At 48.8% G+C, this 21,285-nt stretch overlaps 1 protein-coding gene across 2 annotated transcripts in view; it reads right to left on the bottom strand.

Moving 5' to 3' along the window:
- The window catches only part of WWOX (WW domain containing oxidoreductase), a 1,022,922-nt gene that overhangs the window by 195,322 nt on the left and 806,315 nt on the right, over positions 1–21,285 (bottom strand). Inside the window, exon 10 of one of the 2 annotated variants that reach the window (XM_070062786.1) lies at positions 27–21,285. This exon is cut by the window's right edge and continues 16,655 nt beyond it. The exons of the other annotated variant lie outside the window; for it this stretch is intronic. The gene's annotated coding sequence lies outside the window, so the exon portion shown is untranslated. Of the gene's footprint in view, positions 1–26 lie in introns of those variants that run through there. 2 annotated transcript variants of the gene reach the window in all.

Raw genomic sequence — 21,285 nt, 5'->3', positions numbered from 1 at the left:
CCGGTCTCCATCCCATACTCAGTTGACAATTGCTATCCTCCCTCAAACCAGCCACACTGTTTCCTTCCAGGAGAATAAAGGGGAGAGAGAGGGTAGGAGGGGAGGCGAGGGGAGAGGAAGGCAGGGGAGGGAAGCAGAGGAAAACTAGCACAAGTCCACCATATGTTAGGCTTTTTGGTGCGACCAGTAACACAGAGCCAATTTTATAGGTTCCATTGTATATGCACATGATTCTTCAGGTCAAAGTCAGAAAGAACAAAGGGCTATAGAAGTGTAAAACCTGGAATAGAAAGCCCAGGAAACAGGGAAATCAAGCTCCATAGACACACAGAAACAATAATGAACCTATCACAAAGAAATTCTGGTGAATGTCACCAGGATAAGAATAAAACTAGATGCAAACCCCGCGAGTCTCCCGGAGTAGCTACACAGGAGAGGTATGTCGTCTACGAGGCTGATACCGGAATGGCTTTAAGGAGATGTCTGTACCCCGTAAAATTTCTTGGCTATGGGAACTCGTTTTGGAATCATCGAAAATTGTGTTTCAGATTGGGTCGGGGTATCTTGGGGAAGTGGGGTAGAGGTAGGCATCCTCCTTCCCTCCTCCTCACTCACTCCTGCTTCAACTGAGTATGGGATGGAGACCGGAATAGATTTTCTATGCAGATTTCGCGCTGCCTTCCTGGGACTCTCTGAATGTTTTGCAGCCTTTTGCATTGCACCCCCTCAGCACGTGTGCACACGGGGCCCTGGAACATATGTCTAGACGGAAGAGCATTAGATGGGAAAGGCAGATGGTAGAATGCCTTTGGAATCTGCCAGCCTGCTCAGTGGCAGCACTATCAGCAGACAGGACTTGCCAGAGATGCACATTTGAGTGGGGGCTGCCAAGGCAAACAGATCCACTCCTCACCCCTCCGAGGCGTGGGAGATGACAGTGTTTGTGTTTGAAAACAAGCAAAATGCTTTTTTTGTGGGAGCAGCAAGTGAAGACACAGCTCTGTGGCATTTACAGCACATATGTTGGAGGCCGGGGGAATGTTCTACACACAATGACTCTATAAACAGAGCCTACTTTGGGTGTTTTCCATCTGAGTCAGGTGGGAAGTAGGAAGGGAACAGTTGGGAGAATTGCAGAGCAACCTGTTTTCATGGGCTGTTTGCTTTCTTTCACTGTACCTGTCCAGATTTGCCATCGTCTCCGAATTTTGGGGATATGTTGCACACTGGAGTCTCTCTGAATGGATCTAAGCGTCTTGCTAATCCAGCTACTGATGTCAACTGGCCCTGTCTCTGGTTGCAATCTCCCAGTCTCCCTGCACATTCCTTAGGAGGAAGGGAAAGGTGTAGAGAGACGAGGTCAAGCGACAGAATGGAACCATTGATCACAGATCCCTGCCTATAGGTCCGGCCTTGGGCTGAGCACTTCACATATGCACCAGCTCATTGTAAACTTGGATCAAAATGTTTTGCAGCTGGGGAAGTTGGGGTCAAGTGTAGGAATAATCTGAACAAGGTCACCTGGCTCCTAAGACTTGGAATGGAGTCTGTCTCACTCCTTCTGCTTCACTCTTGCACCTGGTACTTTCTGTGAAGGTAGGAACACACCCACCAGGCCACAGCCATCTTTTGGGGAGCAATCAGAAGAAAGGTCTGGCTCAGTTCTGCCCTTTTCAAGGTTACCTGTCTGTCCAAAGGTCTTCAAGATTTCTAAATGAGGATTGTATCCAAGGAAGATGAACGTTTGATCAAAAACAAAACAAAGCAAAACAGCAACAAGCAAATCTGAATCTGAACTCATTTCCACAGAAAGGTCAGGTTCCGATTTTGTTTTGCCAAATCACTGCTTTCTCCCTTCCTTCAGCGAATTGTAAATGCCACGACTCAAAATCGGTGTTTAATTCTATGCGGGGCTCTACCGCAATTCCCCGCAACTCACAGCAATCCGGTTAATAAGGTAACTGAGCTGTCACAGGTGTACAGAGGCAAAATCGCTTGGAAATGGTCCCATTCAGGATCACACCATCTGCAAAACCTACTGCAACTTTTGCTAATTCTTTCAGGCCACCTCTGGTCTCCTTTACCATTGCAATGGTGCCCCTTTCAATTTGCATTTAAAAGACAGTAAATTGCAGGGTTCATAAACATTTTTATAGTGATTTACTGAAGAGGAGAATGTCACTGCTGTTCTTCACACTTTGCCAGTCCTGAGAATCAAATGCGAGCTGTGGATGTAATCTTGCTGTCCCCATCAACCACACCAAGAACAAACCAGCGTGTAGTTTTGCCTTTCTTTCCTTCCTGCCGTCTTTCTCCGTCTCTTCCTTCCCTCCCTCCCTGCCTTTCCTCCTTCCTTCCCCCACCCCTTTCTTTTTCTGAGACAGTAGCAACCTTTCTTATTTTTCAGGCACAAGTGAGCCTATTTTAATCAGCCACCAACTCTCAGCTTGGGCTCTGTCATTTACAAAGAACTTGGCTTCACCCATCAGCACCGTGAAGACACTGTTCGTTCTTTCAGCTGAAGCCAGATGAAGGGACTTCCTATTCTGTGCACTGCCCGAAGGCAAGTGGTCCTCGGACCCATTCAGCAGAGGGTCACAGGCCAGAGAGGGCGCTGGGCAGAGGACGGCTGGCTACCACGCATCCAGAGATTCCTCTTTCCTGCTGAAACACCAAACTTAGAGAAAGGGCTGGGTGTGGATGTTGCAATGTCATATTTGAAAATAATGCGAGCAGAGAGGAGCTGAGGTCGGAACATACTTGTGCTACTTCCCAGCCAGCTCGGTCACAAAAGGAGGGGCAGAGCCAAGACAAACTGTTTATCTAAGGGCACTGTGAACTCCCTGGCATCCTCAGCCTTTTTACAGGGGGTTGGGGAGGGGGCCCTGTCGGAGTGCACTGTGCATAAAAGGAACGGAGAGAGACTGGGAGCAAAGAAGAAAGGAAAAGAAAGGAAGACAGAAAAAAATGCCTTGCATCTCCTTTGCCCTTCCAGCGTCCAGAAGGGAGTATTTCTTTCCACCTTTTTCACATTGTAATAATGGCTTCGCGGCTCCTGAAAGGAGCCCCGTGCAACGGCGAATGGTGCGTGACACGGCGAAACCCCGGTCTTTGTCGAACCAGCTCCGCTCCAAAGAAAGTCCTTCTCTGCCTTCGTTTCCCTGCCATTAACTGAGATGAAATGAGTTTTTTTCCCCCTTTTGATTCCACCCCCCACTGTCTATTACAGTGTGACGCGACTGGGCTTCCTGGCCCATTATTTCATAGAGGATTCTTTTATTCTGGTTTGGGAGTTCGCGCCTGCAAGGTTATCTGTGCACAAAGCAACTCCTCGGTCTTCGCATTCATTTTTGAAATCTGATCTCATTGATAAGAACAAGACCGTTCGCATTGCATTTGTCAGATAAGTAGCTTGGTGCCGGAGTCATAATTTTTGTGACTTCAGTCAGGGTTCCCTGTTAAAATATGTCAACCGATAAAAATGCAAGTATTATAAAAATAACCTTCGTATCCAAAGTGTCGTCCTAGCTCCTTCTTCACTCTGTAAAGCACAGTGCACCCTTTTTTCGTGGGAGGCACCTCCTAACATGCAGATGTCTGTTTCCTGATGTGCATTTTTTAGCAATTATTTTATAAACACCATCACTACTCCAATGCCACCCCCTCAGCATACTATGGGGAGGAAAGAAAAACCCCACCACAAGAGGGTTTATAAGGAGAGAATAGATGTTTTGCAGTTTGTCTGAGAGGGGTTATAATTAATTTCCCTCCAACGGCTTCTCCCTACACTGATAGGTAACATTTGCGAATCATAACGAGTAAACAAATCCACAACGGAGGTGTTGAGCCACTGGGCAGAGTAAAGAACATCAGGGACAAGGGTCCCCATGGTAGCGTCCCAGGTCCTCTCGAACAGGGCTGAGCTGTCAGCCTGCTCAGGGAACAATGCTGGACGCGGTCAAACACACTGTCGATTGCGCTGGGACCCAACGGACGCGAGTGGACCCAGAGGGGCCAGCTGGCTCCTTCACGGACAATGAGCGTCTTGCAGGTTCTTCTGCCATCAAAGCCGCCCCCGGAAAAGCCACCTTGGGCCAGGGAAGCTGGCTAATGTGTTATATAAATATTAGCGGGCGGCAGCCTGCTGGAGCCCCTGTGTGTTTCCTTCCCCACCGGTGGCAGCCACACAAAGCTGCCAGTGACAGAACTAAGAGACAGCCACGGGCTCACTCGCGAGCGGCGTGCCAAGCCGCACGGCGCAAGGTCCTGTCCCCGTCCCTGTTGGGGCCCCGTGCACCCAGGCCTGCAGCTGATAACACTGTAATAGTCGTCCTTTGAGGATGGAGGCTCCTGCGCGCTGATTAGTCATTTATCACACCTGGCAGCCCTGCTGCACTATAATTACTCTTCTCTTATCCTGCCGTACTGTCATGTCCGAGAGGAGAGGCAAGGCAGAGTCCCCAGTTAATGACACATTACCCTCTTGACAAGCACTTAAAGGTTTCATTGTAAATATTCAAGATATAAAACATCCGAGATTCCCTTTTTAATTATAAAAAGCAATTTCAGGGCCTCCCTTCCCCAGCCTCTCCCCCCAACCCCCCAAATAGTAAAGTTTCCGTGTGCGCTGTTATCCTCTGCTTACTGCAAACAAACTGACTTCCCTTTGTCACGCAAACTCATTGCTACAAGTTACCTCAGTATCTCCTCGCAATTATCAGACATATTGCCTACGAAATTGGTCATTTAAACACACATCACATTTCCACAAAAGTTAAATTTCCGCCCCGAAAGAAGGGGAAAATGTGCATTTATATGAAAAATTATACATGAAAAAAAGCCTAAACTGCAGCATAAATAGTCCGGTTTTCCTCATCGGAAAGAGAGGGAGGAAGTCACTGAATAAAAAAAATTTTTTAAAAGATGAATCTTTAACTGAGGCAAAAATTATATGTGTGCATATATATATATTTTTTCCACAAACTAAAAAATTGGAAATTTGTGGGTCGTTAAATCCTGATTGCCTACTGACAAGGCCTGGGGAGCAAGCCAAGGTAGTGTTTAGGGACTCCTGGCTATTTCTGTACCTCGGGGAGGACCCAGGGGACGCTCTTCTCCTGGGCAGATGGGCCTGAGGCCACTGCCTCTTGTCACCTTCCAGCTAATTCTTAAAGAGGTCATCTCTCTGCCCTGCGTCCCTGTGTTGGATAGAATTGAGGCTACCTGGGTCAACTTTCATCATGGTCATTAGGCTGCAATAATGGGAAGAGATGAGGATCTGATGTTAATTCAATCTTTCCTTCCAGAAGGAGAAAATAAAACAACAATCCTACAGATACACATAGCCATACAATACTCACACACACAGGCATACAAGATGTGAAATCACCTTCTCTGAGCCTAAATGTTCTTAACTGCCTCCCGCCATACCCACAGACCCCAACACACACATTTCCCAAGCAGAATTATTTTTAGATTCATGTCTGTGGACAGGGATGGAAGTGTGTTGGGTTCTACGTGTTTAAGATCACTTTGTTCCGAGTGGGTGAACTTCACAGCCAATGGAGCTCAGAGCCTTTTGGTTTGGAACCCAGAGTGCCATGACAAAGCAGCAAGGAAGGCCCCTGACTCTGATCTTCTGTGCCCATGGATCATGACAGGTGAACTCTGATCAGACCAGCTGGCTTGACAGTCCTTCTTCCAGCGCCCCTCAGTCACAAGACTTTCAGATGCTCTAAAAGCACTGCCTTCCCAGAGAAGGGAAGGTCTTTCTTTGGACAGAAGTCTATGAGGGGTGGTTAAGATGACACCTGAGATACCCCCATCCCATACCGGAGTGCCTGGGTCCATGTGCTAGCTCTGCTCCTGATTCCAGCATCCTATTAACGTGCGCCCTGGGAGGCAGCAGGAGAGAGCACAAGTGATTGGGTCTTTGCCACCTACATGGCAGAGATACCCAGATTCAGTTCCCAGCTCCTAGCTTTAGCCTGACCCAGCCCTGGCTCTTTCAGGCTTCTGGGAATGAACCAGCAGTCTGAAGATTTCTGGGTGTCTGTCTCTCTGAGTTCTAAGTAAATAAAATTAATAAGCCACAAAATTTTAAGTCCATGGAAAGCTGAAGCATTGCCAAGGGTTAGGAAAAGCAGTTGATGGCAGCACTGGAAATATGGAATGGCACGACCCAAGAGGGCACCTGGTAGCTAAATCAAGGACACACATATAAAACAGTTACCTCCTCCTGAGACCCAACTTGGGTGGTGACGATGCCCTGCTTCACTTCAGAGGAAGAGGCGGGTGGGGGATGGATGGGAGCAACAGGGAGAGAAAGCTGAAAACACACCACCATCGCTCTGAGAATTCTGAAACTGGCAACACTGTGCACGGCGATGGTGGGCCACAGTCACCTCACATAACAGGGAACACACAGAGGTGGGAGCTGCTCTGATGGAAGAGGGGGACCCAAGGCACACAGAGACAAGAGTAACACTGACATTCCCGGAGTCCATGGCCAGCATGCGAGCAGGCTTCTCGAACCCTGACTGCCTCAAGGACGGACTGCCTTTCATTCATCGCTGCATCTTCAGTGCCAGGCGTGTCACAGGCATGCAGGTGTCAGGAACGAATGAATGCAGGCATGCATGCAGAGGCCAGCTCTGGAAAACAGGCAGAGACGATCCTCCAAGGGGAAGCTTTCTAATCACCATTTCCTACATCCTGCATCACGCATAGGTGAGAACAAAGGGCCAGTTTCTGGGTTACACTTGAAGCTCTGGGGCCCCTCATGGACTGAATCCCGAGGTGGATGATGTCAGAAATGAACACAAAGATGAGGATTCTAGCTAATGTCTACTGAATGGTGACGGGGACAAGGCCAGGGGTAGCTCTGCAGGAGGTGAGCTCTCACGGGCTGGTTGGGACTTCACATCACCACTCAGAGGGGCTGACCTGGTACTTAACATTTTATCAAAAAGGAGACGGAGATCCCAAGGGTAGAAGAACTTGTCTGAGACCCCGGCACCACTAGATGAAAGGACATGGATTTAACGTGGACCCCACAACCCATGCTTGAAGCTCCTTACTTCCAGAAGCGGGATAGCAGGAAGCCCATCTAAGAAACAGTTCAGGGTGACTCCTGGACAAGCGGGGAGAATTTCTCCAGATTTCTTCTTTGACTTTGAGTTCAAAGTCACGGCTGACTCTGCTGTCGCCGACTCTGGCGCACTTCCCTTCACTTTTCCATCTCGACTTCTCCTCTTTGGGAAGCTGAGTGCTGCCATGTTTTGACTTGTCCCCAGAGTGGCCTGGCTTGTTTCAAAGGCACTTTAAGAATCTAATGAAATAAGCAAGAGCCAAATAGGCTGTCCTTCCCGAGGTTTTGGTCCCTTTCTCAGCATGACACCTCTCTCTCTTAAGGGAAAACCACTCACAGGGCGTTCGCCACCTGTTTTTTATCCATTTTAAGAAATGCCAAGTGAAGGCAGAAACAAAGGGCCAAAGGGACCGAGGCAGAGCTCGAGACAGCAGAGGAGTCCTGTGGGCTTGAAGGTGCACGGTGCCCCCTCCCTCCCTCAGCTGTCTCCTTCCCCCTTTCCTCCCTTCCTCCCTTGCTTCCTCCCTCCACCCTCTCCTCTCTTTCGTCCTTCTTTCTTTCTTTTCTTTCATTTTATTCTATTGCATCCTGGCTTGTTCACTAAACCATCTCACAACTTGGGCAGTGATGAAATTACCCTGGGGCTTTGGGGGCTCCCCAGGGCTAACAAAGAGCTATTATGTGTGATGTGCATTTTGTTACTGATCAAATGCAGTCCACGGAGCTTGCCAGAACACAGCTGTTGACCTTTAGTAGCTCAGGATTCTGAAGTTCCACTGAAGCCAGTCACTCCTGACCCAGAACTAGCTGAGGCTCCTAGAACTAGTTGGGTGCCCAAACACACACGTGCAGACACACACACACACACACACACACACATACACGCCCTTTTCCGACTTGACTCCCTGCCATTTTCTCTGGGGGTAGCTCCTTGCTACATATCTGGCTGAGAATCATTCCAGCTGGCCAGCTTCCTACAGATCCATGGGCTCTGCCCTCCAGCAGCCCTCCTTCCCTGGAGTCTAAATCGGATGCCCAATCCCTGAATCCACAAGACTTCCCAGTTTTGGTACTGATCCCCAACTCTCAGTCTGTTTCTGTGACCCATTTCAAATCCCTACAAACTGAACCAGCCATCCGCAGCTGGCCCCACTGAACTTGAATCCCCCAAGTCAGAGCAAGTTCTGTGTGGTGGGCTGGAGGAGGATCTGCAGAGATGCTAAGATTGTGCAGTGTGGTCTTATTGCTTTAGGGCTATACTCTTGCCAGGGTTTGAGGAAGCAGACCTCGGATAAGCTTAAGTATTTGCTTCAGGATATTGAACTAATCAAACTAAAATAGGCCCTCCAATTTAGAGTTCTCAGAGCCACTCAGAGTAAAGATGGTTAGTGGTTGGGGTCACCCAGGATCGAACACTATTCTTGATTCGTTAGAAAATTGGGAGAACTATGGGGATGGTTCAGTATGTATAGAACTGCAAATACAGTGGTGAATTGGACTCGTAAGGCCCCCCAGAAGGGTATCACTACTGGTCCCAAAGCTCTCTAAGTTAGGTGAGCTGTTCTGTGAATCACTGAACTCCGGATGACACCTTCGTGCTTTTACAGAGAACTCAGCCTGCACAGGAACGCAGGGATCCTCTCGGCCAGTTCCTAACACAAAACAAATCCTTCAGACAAAGCTGAAAAGTAGCACATCTGTCTTCTTTGCCTAACTGCACTGTGTCTCCAGCCAGGGGCGGTGATAAATCAGTGCCCATGTATCACCATGGTGGCCCTGGTGGTGGGCACCCAGCTGAGAAATGACAGGACGGAAGTACAGCACAGACAGTAGACCACAGCCAGGGGCCTTTCACACAGGAAAGAAACTCACGTGACAGCTATGGTGGAATCTTCCACTTCTTTACGCAAATCTACTCCTTTTCTCTTCCTGGCTCTGTGCCTAGGAAAGCTGGCCAGTAAGAACCTATCAATGAGTACGTTTCTCTATCGACTTTCTAGTGGGGCTTGACCAATGAGGCAGGAGGCTGTATACTTCCCTAGAACCTTGACTGAAGGTAAGGGAGACCACCACAGGTAGGCTGAGTTCCTCAACCAAGGATCCAAGTTCCTGCCAGGTGGTCCTCTCCAACCAGATACTCTCTCCTGTCTTCAGCACCTCCTCCCTCTCCTTGCTCCATAGACCCAGGATGGAGCAGCCATCCCTATCACTATTCCCTGGGCATTTGATGTCTCTTCTAGTTGCTGTATGCTCTGATTTTTACCTTTATCAATAACCTTTTTATTTTTAAACTTTCCTTGAATCGCCCACCTGGAGTGATCGTCTCTTCCCTGCTGGGACCACGGAAGGGATACAGCAGGGGCAGGAAGAGGCCTCTGCTGAACTCTGGATCCTGCTCTAAGCAGCAGAGTCCACAGTGCCACACTCCCTACTGAAACAGCTGGGGAAGGACCTGATGGGATTTTTGGAGAGTACATTTTTAAAGAGGCGATGAGTTTATCAGCTCAAGAAGAAAAGGACACAGAGCGTGTGGACCAACGCAGAGCAGGCTTTCTCATTAGCACAAAATGAATTCACTGTACATGGAGGATCCCGTACAGGAACAAAGACATATGTACCGTCATGCAAAGGCATCTTGAAACATGAGGGAGCCCATGGAAAAGTCCTTGAAGAGGTCTGCGGCAGTTTTTCCTCCACTCACATATTTTACAGGAAGGCTCTAAATGCTCACTAAAACAATGGATTAAAAAATGAGATTCCCTCCAGTCTCACAATCCATTTGTCTCATCCTCTCAAGATTTGCTTGAAGAAAGGGACACAATTAGTTGCAAGGGTTGCTTGAAAAATCTTGTCTTTGCTTGAAGAATATTTTTAATTTGCCAACCCATTCCAACCTACCTTGCTACAACGTAGACCACCACTGCCAACAAAACCAAACCACTCACATGTCAAATATCATGGTGTCTAAAACAATCAATAAAGTCTGCACTGAATTAATAAGCACAGCTTGCTTACAAATATATTATTCTTTCTTTCACAATACAAGGAGATACCAAGCAGCAAAGAGTGGTGTGCCTTAGGAAAATAGGAATTCCAAACATTGGAGTCTTACGCTGCTATCAAATTGGGAAGCTGGTTCTCTTAGAAAGCTGTTCTAGAACTGTGGCAGGCACGCACTTTAAGAAAGCTCTAGGGTCTCTCCCCAGGAAGCCTGCTCTGATCCCTCACACTCGGCTTGGGCTAAGTGCCCCTTCACCGAACTCCCTGACTACCCTCCTCCTGAAGCCTTCTTAGCCCGATCTTGAATTACTGTTTTCTGCACTCAGAGTCCCTTGTTCATCCTGAAACTCCCACACCTAGCACCATGCATGTTATCGCAGAACCCCGGTAAATCTCTGTGGAATTCATATCTGAAAAATAATATCAAAATAGAAGGGTTAGGGTTTTTTACGGTTAGGTATTTTGAAGAAATCAAGAGATAGTAAACAACTGTCAACAGGTGCAGGACCCCCAGACTTTGCTATCAGTGCCCTGAAGCGCTATATTAATGAGAATTCAGGTGTTATATCCAGGCATGGACAGAAATGAGGCTACGGATGAGTTGCAGGTGTCTGCTGTGGACCCGGAAGTGGGCAGGGTGTCCAGCAGACTGTGTGTTTGACACTCCTGTTCTCACTTATCTTCACTCCTGCAGGCCACTTGTACGAAATCATCACAACCAAAGCCACTAAAACTCAACGGCTGATCCAATCAGCACGGTCCCAACCTATGCAGGCTACTGTGGAGCCAGAGTCTAAGCACAGAAACCACAAGTTTATATCCAAACTAACTGTTCTTTGTGGTGCACAAAGAGGACATTAGGAATGTGCCTTCATAAGGCTGGGGCAGCCAGGTTTCCTCCGAGGGACGTCCAAATGATAGGTCTGCTAGTGCCTCTACCTACGGCTTCTCACACAATTGATGAACTATTTTCAGTGTTTATATCATCTCTGGCTGAAAACTGCAGGTGGGCTGCATTTGTAAAAACATAAACGTGTGACTCATCTTGCCTAGGGAAAAACGCCGATGGAGCCAGGGTGTGTGTGTGTGTGTGTGTGTGTGTGCTCTCCTGTTTCAGCAAAAGCACCCCTGGGCCCCAATTAATCTCTACGTTTCCCCCAGGTTCCCACGCCACCTTGGCCAAGCTTGCACTGGATATCTTTTTGACCCTGGGACACCTTCCAATCCACCTCTCAAGGAGAAGTGGAGGTCAGCACAGCGCAATTTTGGCTCAGAGCGATGAGCTTCTGACCCAGCAGCTGCATTCCCAGGGCCAGCCCAGGGCTTTGTTTCTTGGATGGCTCTTGGCTCACTGAACCAGTGAAGGCAGCCGGTCAGAACGCAGTTGTGAACTCTCGCTGCAGTGGTCCACGTGAGGATCTGTGGACACTGTCCCTGCCGGCTCTGAATGTCATCCAGGCGACTCCTGCTCGTGACAGAGAGATCTGCTGCTAGCCAGAGATGTGATTAGCGGCACGGGGATCCTGACACTGCTATTAGCCCTGTGGTGTTGACAAGCCACATTTAACACAACACAACACAACACCCGCATGTTGGTGACACAGGCTGCACTGGTTCCTCTCTCCTGACATAATGCGCTGTGACAGAGCGAGAGAACACAGCATTTGAGCCTGTAAAACAATCGCCATCAAGAGGAAACGGAGCTCTCTCTGCAGTTCAGTCCTGGAAGGAATCACACGCGGATGTCACGGGCGGCTCTGCCACTGGGGCTGAAGTCATCTGCAACTCAGCAGCTCCAGAACAAAAGCCACAGAGCCCAGGAAACGGGTGGCCAGACGCACCTCCTGAAAGGACGGTGGCCAAGGGGCCAGGGGCTCAGTGACACTTAGATCTGGGATGGGGGCCAGGGTTCTTTCTTTCCACCCGAGTTTCAGTCTGCAGCTTCTTAAACTGGCAAAGACCAGACTTAAGTACTGGAACTCTGACGAAGTATCAGTCCCCTCCACTCTCCGTGCAGTTCTCTCCTGCACACACCCTATGCCTGAAGGGCCAGGTACGGACCCCTGGGAACACAGTGGACATCAGGAAGAGTGGACCAGGAAACTCCGCCTACTTCTGAGTGTTGTAGGAAAGCATGAGGATTCCCACAACACTGTGGGCAGAAGGTGCCTCAGGGTTTATTTGTGAAATAAACCAGTTCAAACAGAAATGCTGACTTTCTTGAGCAGGAACATGTAAATATCTCTCTCCCTCACTGCCCTGTGGGTCACCACAGAGGGCAGATGTCAGCACACTGCTGCCCGGGGCCCATTCCAGCCTGTTGCCTGTTTGTGTAAATAAAGTTTTATTGGCAGCTATTTGGTCACATATTATCAAGAGCTGCTTCTGCACTGCAATAGCAAAGTGTGAATGGTCTATACAGCATAAAATACCAGCTACCTGGCTCTGTGTAGCAAAAGTGCGCCAATGGCTGATTTAGAGAGTGCTTGCTTGGGGCTATGGATTATCTAGGCACCCATTACAGCTCCTAAGCAGTCCAAGCTTTCCCATATAGCAACCTTGACAAACTCGGCACAAGGAATTATGCACAACTCTGTGAAAACAGACAAGGGACAGCTCTCTAAAAAGATGGAATGCCTCAGCAGGCCCCTCTTTATGTACTAGTTAAGATAACTCCACAACTGCTGAATCCCAAAGTCACCTTGACTTCACACAACTGACCATGGTAGTGGCCAGATGGAGTTCTGCTCCACACAGTCATTCAGGGATCAAGGCTAGCTCTATCCTGAGACTAATTCCATGAGGCTAGAACTCATGGTCAAATTTGACGTACATGGGGCAGGGTGTACAGGAGATACAATCCTCTGGTATGGCCAGGAGACAAGGAGATAGGCTGAGCATTTAGCTGGGTGACAAGTCCCAACATCCTGAATGGCTGCATCCTTCCTTCCCTCCCTTCTCTGTCGCTGTACCATGGTTTCTCCCAGTAGAAAAGGTGCAGTCAGCAAATAATGTGTTATCACTCCTAGGAGGATATTTATCTTAAGAGAAGACCATGAAATACTCCAGGAGAGAAAGCTTTGGAAGGAGCCCAAGACTGAGCTTGGGGGACCCCTGGCTCTAGATCCTGGTGTCTCCCAGCTTGTTCACCCATTCCAGCCTTTTTCAGCCTTTTTCCCCATTTAGTTAAAGGTCAAAAGCTTGGGGGTTCCTGGCCCACCTCTTTGTTCTTTCGGATTCTGTGAGTCTGTGAAGGAATCCCTGAAGGTGGAGACTGACGTCTCAGTCAGGGTAGATTTCTAGACGTCATTCTCGGCATCAGCCTACACAAGCTATAGATGGGACCACTACCGGATCAGACCCAGGCTCCAGGAGACCCAGAGAAAACATCTCACAAAGGAAAACAAAGGAATACATTACACTGCCGCCAAAGGAAGCATGGGCCCAATCACTGCCTCGCCGCTGCAAATGGTTTTATAAGCAATCTGCTCAAGGTAATTTCATTATTTCGGGCACTGTTCACAACATCACCATGTGGAAATCAAAACCTGATGAAATTAATTTAGCCATCACAGGAGGAATAAAGTGAAGCTCCTTAGGGTTTTCATTTGATAAGGAAAACAGATCTTAGGAGAGAATATTCTGGTCATCACTATTAATGCAAACTTCTTTAGGGTTTGGATTCAAATGCCCATCTTCTCCTAACTGAATAAGCATACCTATTCGGAGAATCCCAGCCTAAAATATTAACATTCCTTTTGCACCAGAAATACTAGCCCATGCCTCCTCCCCTGCCTGCTCTGTCAAGAAGCCACGGAGCATCCAAGTGCAGCGCCTAGCTAACCATGTAATTGATAACTCCCTACCCTATTCACTGTGGGGATCTGTCAGTTACAGTCTAAGGATACACACACAACACTATGAAAATGAACTTGCACGAATCTGTCTGTGGACCAGGAAGGGCCTGGATGCAGTCAACATTCTCTTACTTAATTGGCTGGGGCCAGTTCACCAGTGCACATGTGCACCCCAGCCACAGCAGGCTGTACCACCGCTCTTTTTGGACAGGCCTATTTACTGAAGAGCAGGTATTTTTCCCCCAGATAATTGCTCCAAATCGTGCTTTCAAAGTCAAAGTGATTCAAACTTGCCTGTCCGTATTTTGCAAACACACTTGAAAGGAATGCAAATGTTCATTCCTATTTTTTAGGTGGATGCACAAAAGAGGCTGGTTTTGGGTCTCTCCTCTCCTTCCCTCCCTCTCTCCCTCCCCGTCTCCCTCACTCTCTCTTTTTACTCTCTGAGCACTGAAGGAGAAGGAATGCAAGTCTTACTGAGTTTAGTCCAGCCCTGGTGTGGCTCCTGTGGGGCCAAATCCTGCAGAGAACAGGTTGCACCCGGCGTGAGCCCAGCACCCTGGGCGCGCGATGTTGAAACAGATCCTGCCAGTCCCAGACAGGGTGCCTTGGTGCTTGCCAAGGACCTCTCCTGCAGAGCGGAGCCTGCAGCATCCCCAGCTGAGTGTCTGAAGCCATTTAACTTTCTGAGTAGGACCTGGCACAGAGCCCGGAGCACGGCCTTTGAAGTCACGGAACCTCCAAGTCAGCTCAGGGAACCTACTCTCTTTACTCTGGGTCTCGCCCTATCAATGGAGCACATCGTGTTGACCTCACACAGCTACTGTAGGCTTAACTGTGGCTCCGTGTGAAGAGCATCCTGAACGTGGCTGGTGCTGCGTGGGCCACTGCCTGCTTTCTCGACTCTGCTCGACAGACCCCTGTTGGCATTCTTCTCCGTCGGGGTTTCTGAATATCCACGTGAAGATCATGGGCTGGCTCAGGCACTGGCACGCACAGAGAAATCCTGGTCAGAGAGCAGCGTCGGGAGGTGTGGTTGAGGCCGCTTCCGACGGCGGACACAGCCAGGCCTGCATGTCGACCGCGCGCAGATGTGAAGTGAGTCCAGCGGTACACAGGGGCCCTCCCAGGTAGGACCATGGCTCACACCCAGACCCGGGAAGCCAGAGGCGGGACTTAGCGAGGCTTCCACGGGTCTGGACGTTCGACTGCCTGACATACGAGACACGGCGATAAAGCACGGACCTCTCCATAACTGAGAACCAAATGTGGGGCCACTCTCCAGACTTCACATGACTCCATCTCGATATTCTGAAGGCAGAAAAAAAAGGGGCGGGGTGGAACACTAACCCTGAGATAACGGGGCCACTGCACATCGCTCAGGGAGCCCAGTCCTTCAGAGTTACAGTCATTTCTCTCTCAAAAATAGAGAGGAATTTCAAGATAATCCCATGCCACTCTCCTCTTTCAGCTGATGAAACTAAGCTCTGTAAAACGCTTAATCAGAAAGCAACAAATCTCATAGCTGGACCACGACTTCTGTCTTCTCAGGAGACATGAGCTGAGTAACTAGAACTAGCCTCTCTTCCAAGGTCAAAAGTCTAACCCTTATTTGAAATTGCCACATGTAGTTCCCACCGCTATGGATAACCAGTCATTATTATTATTGCAACATCAACAAATAGGACCCTGAGATATGGGGGAAGATACAAAAATGCCTTGTAATTAAATGTTAGTATTTTAATTGAAGCTGGATTTCCTGACAGCCAATTTAATGAACAGAGGCACAATTAATTGTGAAAACTGAGGTTTCACTGTAATGTTGCCAATTCAAGGAGGAACTGTGTAGACCTGATTATAGCCAGAAGAACTGAAACCATTCCAGGGACACTGGTGTGGCAGCATCAACAGTGAAAGAGCTCATCCAAAAGAAAGAAATGGAAACTCTAAAGGAAAGGAGTCATGTTTGGCAAGCTACCTCAGTTTTCCTATCTGCAAAATGGAGCTAATATATCCTACTTCACAATGAAGATTTGAACACGAGATACGTACGTAAGGTGGTGTTCAGCCTCATGGTTAAGATGCTGGTTTAGGTACCCATGTCCCATATAGGAGTACTGGGTTTGATGACTGGCTTTGGCTCCTGACTCCATCTCCCTGCCAACGCAGACTCTGGGAGGCAGTGGTTACGGCACAAGTAATCAGGTTTCTGCCACCCACGTGGGAGACCTGGATTAAGCTCCCAGCTCCTGGTTTTGGCCTGGCCCAGTCCTGAATACTGTAGACACGAGAGGGTTGAATCAGTGGACAGAAGCTTTGCCTATCTTTCTCTCTCCTCTGACTCTATCTCAGATAAATAAACACAAATTAAAAATATAAACCAGGTACTTGTCAAGGTGAAGAGCACCTGTGGTTCAGCACAGACTTAGGGCTGGAGTCAGGAGACAGGGTGATCAATGGGGTTTTCCTGCTGGGACACAAGGGCCAGCTCCCAAGCTAAGAAACAAGATCCTGAGCCCCCAGGGATCCTCACAGGTTCCTTAGCATCTCACGCCTCAGGGATGACTGCACTGTGCTCTAGGAGATGGGCAGTGTTCATTGTCTTTGTGATGTCCAAGCAACACGTCTCTTTGAACCTAATTCACATTGGACACTGCTCTGTTTGCCTGGCTGCGTGGAACCTTTGTAAGCAGGAACCCCAGCCAGATTCAGCTCATCTGTAGGAGTGAGGAATGCTGACCTGTCCCCCCCCAGTCCTGGGCAAAAGCCGGCATGGCAGGAGCCCTATCCCCAGCACAGAGGCCACAGCATTGGAGCCGCTCCACGGCGAAGCTCATCACTCATCCTTCCTGAGACAGACATGAATCCTACCCTGTTGATGATGATGCTGGTAGCAACCACAGTAGCTTTTGCATGGAGCCAAACTCATGCCTAACTAATGTGCCATAAGGAAAAAAAGACGAAAATTAACTAAATACAGGGTCTGGGTGGCAGGACTGTGAGGGCTTGTTTTAATTCTGTGTGCTTTCTGTTCAGTGTATTCCACATGTCCTATAATGATAGGAATTCTTTTTGTAAAGAGTAGTCCACGCTCCATGTAGCAAAAGACAAAAAGAGGTGCCAGGAATATTCTAAAGGAAAGTATATACTTGCTATATCTAGACTGAAAAATAGATTGAAGTTCAAGGCTTCTCACAAAGGGGATGAGATGCTAAGACAGATACAGCCCGTGGTCCGCTGAAAATGAAGTCATTCCATGTGGTAGCCCGTGAAAGGGGAGAGTAAGCCAAAGTGTAATAAAGTGGTGCCACTGTGGAAGAGACTCCGACAATTCCTCAAAAAGTCACAAAGAATTACTAGATGGCCAAGCAACCCCACTTCTTGGTTTATTCCCAAAAGAATCAAAAACAAAGACTCAAGTACTTGTACATCAATGTTCATAGCAGCATTATCCACAAGACCAAAAGGTAGAACCCAACGCCACCAACAGATGAAAGGATAAACAAATAATGAAAATAGGGCCTGGAGCCGTGGCTCACTTGGTTAATCCTCTGCCTGCGGTGCCAGCATCCCATACGGGCACCGGGTTCTAGTCCCAGTTGCTCCTCTTCCAGTCCAGCTCTCTGCTGTGGCCCAGGAAGGCAGTGGAGGATGGCCCAAGTGCTTGGGCGCCTGCACCCACTTGGGAGACCAGGAAGAAGCAGCTGGCTCCTGGCTTCGGATCAGCATAGCTCTGGCCATAGTGGCCATTTGGAGGGTAAACCAACGGAAGGAAGACCTTTCTCTCTCTCTCTCTCTCTAACTCTGTCAAATAAATTAAAAAAAAAAAAATAATGAAAATAATCACACAACAGAGTACTATTTAGCCATACCAAAGGAACCAGTTAGGGACAGATGCTATAACACAGGTGAACCTTAAAATCATCAGGGTAAGTGATAGAAGCTAGACACACAAGACCACAAAATCTATGACCTCACGTATATGAAACACTCAGAAAAGGCCAAGCTGCAGAGAGAGAAAGCAGAAGCGGGGAAGAAGCTGTGATTGTACAGGGTTTACTGGTGGGGCAGTACAAATGTCTTAGAGCTAGGCATAGGTGACAGCGGCATGACACAGTGAATGTACTAACTGCCACTGAACTGTTCACTTGAAGACAGCTCACCTCGTGGTACGTGCGTTTCATCTCAGTTTTTAAAAACAGGAAAGCAAGAATGCCCGAAGTTGCTGTGCTTTTCTGTGTATTTGTGGCTCCCAGATAGAATTCATCCCGGAACAAGCTGGGCAGTGAGGGGAAGCTGGGAGTGCATGTCTGAGGGCCAGAGAGGGGTCCTGTCACAGAGAGAGGCTCCTCAAGCTGCTATCCTTATGGTTCCTGGTGTTTGCTTCCAGGAGCTGAAAATGAAGTAGGGTCACCCTAGGCGCTTCATTGGTCGTAATGAATCAGGCAGGTGAATACACTCTGGAGCATTCCAAGCCCCCTGGACGGTTCTACAAGGACTTATGCATCCCGCGGGAGGCCACACCTCCTGCTTAACTGGACACCATACTCCTGCTCCTTCCTCTTCCGAGACAGCTCTGCGTCCTCAGGGCTCATCTGCCTACATCTCACCAACCAGATGGGTGCAAAACAAACACTTGGTTCAGAGATGTGCAGGGCGTCGACAGCCCACTTACAGGTGCAAGGAGGGGAAGGTAACAGCTCTCACGAAACTGCCCGGAGCCGGTGGAAAGGCCCTGGTGCTGATGCCTGCGAGAGCCTCAGATGGAACCTGACCGTTCCAAATCCCAGGCGACTTTGCTGGGCAGAACCACCACACTGAAACCAGAGAGCTAACCAAAAAGAGATGGCCAGTGTCAGCCAGTGAGTTCCTTTTTTGGTGGGACTGGGCAAAATGGGGCTGGGAGTAGAGGTGGGCACACACGCTCTGCTCTCACCAACCCTCTTCCCTCCATATTTACATCTTACCCAGCCATCAGACAGACACCACAAGCATTCTCACTAATACTAGGCTCGCGGAAAACACATTTAAAATAGTAGTTATGCCAAAGAGACATAGCTCGCGTGTGGGAGACAGAGTAGGGTCTGTTAGAGCCCCTTGTTCTCTTTGCATTTTCTTCTGGCCTCACTCGAATCCAGGAGCTGGCCTTTCTGTCTCAGCTGCTGACGCTAAGGCTCAGAGATGCTGAGGCCACCACCACCTGCGACTTGAGGATTCCTGATTGAGACCGAGATCGAGCTGTGAAGGCGGAGTGCAGGCTCCTCCGACCGCATCAGCCTCTCCTCCTCTGCCTCCTGGTTCCTTCTTCAGAAATTACTTGCTCCTTCGGCCTCCCAAGCTGCCGCTGTCGCGTGCCGTGTGGTTCTCTTAGTCACAGGCCCACGCACATCATGAGCTCCGGATCTGAGACTCTGACCACACAGCTCTGAGTGCTGGGAGTGTGTGAGGACTCGGGGTCCCAGCAGCCAAAGCAGCCTCGTGGGTTCTCATTTCAAAACTACTTAAAAATGAAGATCAGAAAGAAGTAGGTGTGTTTCACAAGATGCTGGCGAGATTAAAGTATGCAAGGAGATTTGCAAAGAGAAAAGCCCTTATTCATCCATTCATTTGTTTATTCCATCATCCAAGAAATAACGATCAGGTGCCTACTGTGACAGTGAGTGTACAAGACAAAAATGGACAATGAAGACGTGATCTTGACATTTGTATTCAGGTTCAATGGCATACCCCAGGACGTTGCTGGACCCAGAAGGGGCACTGGACAAAGACACCATGGAAAGGATGTGGCCTCTCCATTCAGGCGGGGTCACAAAGGTTTCCAAGCACTGGCAGCAGACAAGGTAGGAAGAAGCCAAGCCATCAACAGTGGAAGGAAGGTGCAGCAGGCGGGCGAGAGGGGTGGCATGTGGCTGCCTACGATAAAGCCAGAAGGGAAGGTTTGGTCAGGGTCTCTGTGGTCCCTGGAGGTACAGGTCTTGCCTGGTCCCTCTCACCCACCACACGGCTGCGGCCAGAATCATTTTTAAAAATTAATTGCATCACTACATTCCCTTGCTCCATGTTTGCTGTGGATACAAGCACTTTTTTGGGTGATGCATTCCCAAGGGGAGTGGCTATACCTCCAAGGACATCAAAATCAGTTCTTAGGGCTGGGGGGTGTGGGGGTGATGGTGGTGCAAAAACTGCCCACTCTTCATGAATCCAGTGCAGAAAATGCACACTGTATACAGTGGCTACACGGCAGACCTCTGCTATGAACAGTGAGAGGCAAAGTCAATCAGGAAACTCATGTCTAAACACGCCGAGGGTTGGGGCTAAGAATGAGATAAAAGGCTCAGAAACAGACTAGACCAAGGCTTTTCACCTTGGTATTCTGTACCTTCAGGACCAGATAATCCCCTGTTGGGAGGCCTGCTCATGGCGGGCTGGTGAGCAGTGTCTCTGGCCTTGACCCCTCCAATGCCGGTAGCTCTCCAGCTCCCCCAGTCCTAAACTCTGACAACCACAAATGTCTCTAGGCAAGACCAAATGTCTCCTGGAGGGCACCATTAGGCCCACCAGAGAACCCCAGGGTTACAGGATGTTTTCTTATAAATGCTCCCTGAATGCTAACTGTTTAACAAAGCCGGACAGTGTGGGTTTTTTTGTTTTGTTTTGTTTTTTAGGGGGCAGAGTGTCTCTTACGGTAACAATGAATTTTAGTCTAGGGTTGAAAGGCAGAAAGACCAGGCCAAAGGAAGATCCCAGCTAGGCCACAATTAGAGGTCGCTGACGTTCAGGGACTCTTACCAGGAAAAAGGAGGGGCTTTGGAAGCCCCACCTTACAAGCCTGGTAATGTCCATCTCTCCGTGGCCAGGGAGGCCTCATTAAATTGCTTGACTGCGCTGGTGGAATCTGGCTTGCATCTGAGCATTTCAAGGCCTCCCTGGTCTCTGGTGGATGGGAAACTGGATAATAAATTACTTTTGCCTCCCAGCCTGGGTTGTGGGTCGTGGAAGGTTACACCTTAAACATCCCATTCCAAAGGGTTGAAAGCTGAGACTCCCAAGCCTAGAGACAAAAGCGAGGGCCTCCGGGTTTGGCCAATGTAAGTGTAAACTGTGTTCTGCAGAAGGAAAATGTGTCCTGCTCTTTAGGCTGGGCCACTGATGTTAGGTCATGCTCCCATTGAGTCTGTAAGATTTAGGCTGGTGCTAAACCCAAAACCAAACTGTGAAAGAATTCCTAGTGCCTCACAAGGTATTTCAGAAAAATGACACACGGTTTATTTTGGTTGATCATTTTAGCCAAAATCAATTCTCCCATCTTAAACCGGCCTGCTGCTGCGAAGCCAAGTA

Source organism: Oryctolagus cuniculus, chromosome 18, assembly GCF_964237555.1.
Source record: "Oryctolagus cuniculus chromosome 18, mOryCun1.1, whole genome shotgun sequence".
Lineage (NCBI taxonomy): Eukaryota > Metazoa > Chordata > Mammalia > Lagomorpha > Leporidae > Oryctolagus > Oryctolagus cuniculus.
Note: the sequence above shows the minus strand (reverse complement) of the source record. Positions and strands in the feature narration are given on the sequence as shown.